This window comes from Alligator sinensis, unplaced genomic scaffold (genome assembly GCF_000455745.1).
Source record: "Alligator sinensis unplaced genomic scaffold, ASM45574v1 scaffold2416_1, whole genome shotgun sequence".
Taxonomy (NCBI): Eukaryota; Metazoa; Chordata; order Crocodylia; family Alligatoridae; genus Alligator; species Alligator sinensis.
In genome coordinates, this window is record NW_005844186.1 from 1,736 (window position 1) to 4,373 (window position 2,638).

Genomic DNA, 2,638 nt, shown 5'->3' on the forward strand with positions numbered 1-2,638 from the left:
CACTGTCCATAACAATTGAGTTTTATGATATGTGTCCAGATCTTCCCATTCAAAGGCAAACAATTTCTGACTATCTTTATGTAGCGGGATAGAGAAGAAAGCATCTTTTAAGTCTAGTACAGAAAACACCTTGGCATCTGCTGGAACTTGGGTCAGAATGGTGTGAGGATTTGGAACCATAGGGTGATCCACCAAAATCTTTTTGTTTATAGCTCTCAAGTCTTGCACTAACCTGAAGGAGGCGCCATCTGTTTTGAGCACACCCAAGATCGGGGTGTTAAAGGGGGACGATCCCTCTGTTAACCACCCATACTGCTTGAATTTTTCAATCAGCGGCTTCAAGCCTGAGCGGGTGGCTCTCTTGAGAGGATATTGCTTCACATGCACAGGACCCTCTCCCTCCTTCAGGGGAATTTTGACCGGATTTATGTCTTTTGCCCGGGCAGGGGTCCCGTCTGCCCATACACACGGATCAACATTCTCCAAAAGTTCAACCCCTTTGGTTTCTGGTCCCATCTTGGTTGTTCGAAGGGCCATTTGGTAATTTGAGCCCTGCTTTACTGGCAGCCGTACCACAATTTGATCTTCCCGGAAGAAAATTTCAGCTTGCAATTTTGTTAATAAATCTCGCCCCAGAAGAGCTATTGGGCAGGCAGGGGAAACTACAAAAGCATGTTCCAGCATGTTATTTCCAATCTTTGTGAGGAGGGGTTCACACACAGGCAATCTGGTTCGCCTTCCCTCTATCCCTTCTACAGTCACATGCTTCCCGCTTTCTTTAGTTAGAGGGGGTTTCACGGGGATCATTGAAAAGGTGGCTCCAGTATCCACCAGAGCCTCATAATCTCTGCCACCAACCCTTATTTGTACCATGAGATCCTTCCGGGCGTTTGCTCGCAGGGCGGTGGCCTTGGACCCCGGTCCCCTTCAGTTAGAATCTTCCCCTGAGGATTCCGCTCGCATCTGGCGGATCCCTGGTTGGGTTTCCTTCTTTTTGTCCTTCTTAGGACAATCCCTTTTCCAATGTCCCTTCTCCCGACAATATGCACATTCATCAGGCTGAAGTCGGCCTTTTCCTTTCTTCTGCCCCACCTCAGGTGTCTCCTTCCGTCCCCTGCCTATGTTTGTACTCTTACTCAAGGCAGCTGCCAGCATTGCCATCTGCTTTTGCCCGCGCTTTTCTTCCTTCCTCTCTGCTACCTGATCCCGGTTTCCATAAACCTTATATGCAATTTCCACGAGTTCCGAAAGAGGCTTTCCCAGCCCCCCTTCAGTCTTTTGCAACTTTTTCCTTATGTCTGGGGCCGCCTGCCCAATAAACAGCATGTTTACCATGCTCTGATTTTCTGTGGCCTCAGGGTCCAAACTACTGAATTTCTTAAAGGCGTCATACAACCGCTCCAGAAAACTCGAGGGAGATTCGTCCTTTCCCTGACGGACTTCTAGAAAGGTTAGTTACTCGTGGTACTGCTTTGCCCAGAGCTTCTACTATAATTCCCAAGTACCTACTGTTTTGCTCTCTTCCCTCCGGCGAATTGTTGTCCCAATCGGGACTCTCAATAGGACATATATTCCGTATATTTCCTCCCTTCCCTATTTGCCCCTCAGCTACCCGATCTGCCGCTCCCAGTACCAATCGCCTCTCCTCAGAGGTCAGAAGGGTGTGTAACATCATCTAAACATCAGCCCAGGTGGCTTCCCTATTTGCCCCTCAGCTACCCGATCTGCCGCTCCCAGTACCAATCGCCTCTCCTCAGAGGTCAGAAGGGTGTGTAACATCATCTAAACATCAGCCCAGGTGGGGCGATGAGTCTGCCCTACTGACTGGAATAAGCTCTGCATTTTCTCGGGGTCCTCTCTAAAAGAAGGATTTTGATTCTTCCAATTGAACAAATCTGATGTTTGGAAAGGCACATAGACAAAGGTAGTTTCCCCTTCGTGAACTGCCACTTGTCTCATCGGAAACACATACTGGGGTTTTGGGTTGCGGGTCTTATGGGGGATTCTAGCTAGTGGTGGTGCCAGTGCATATCCCTCCCAGGATTCGCGACACCATTGTGGGGGCCATGGGGCAAGCAGCCACGGGTAGTCGGGATCCGGGTTGGGATTTGGTGGGTTGTCTTTCTCTCCATACTCATAAGCCGGGGGGGGCTGATGCCAGAAGGCTCTTTGAACTTCCTTCTTTCTTCCCTCCCGTGGGGGATTCTAGCTAGTGGTGGTGCCAGTGCATATCCCTCCCAGGATTCGCGACACCATTGTGGGGGCCATGGGGCAAGCAGCCACGGGTAGTCGGGATCCGGGTTGGGATTTGGTGGGTTGTCTTTCTCTCCATACTCATAAGCCGGGGGGGGCTGATGCCAGAAGGCTCTTTGAACTTCCTTCTTTCTTCCCTCCCGGGGTGTCGGGGTCAATTTGGGATGACGCTGAGGAACTCCCTGGGCCTCCCCTTCCCGAAGTACTAGGACTCGCTTGGGATGATGCTGGGGAACACTCTGGGCTTTCCGATCCCAGGTTGCTGGAGCTCGTTCGGGATGATGCCAGGGAACTCTCCGAGCTTCTCTCTCTTGAAGCGTGGGTACTGGCCGGAGACTGTGCTCTATTCCTATGCCTTAGTCCCTGAGTCAGCTCTCCCTCACTA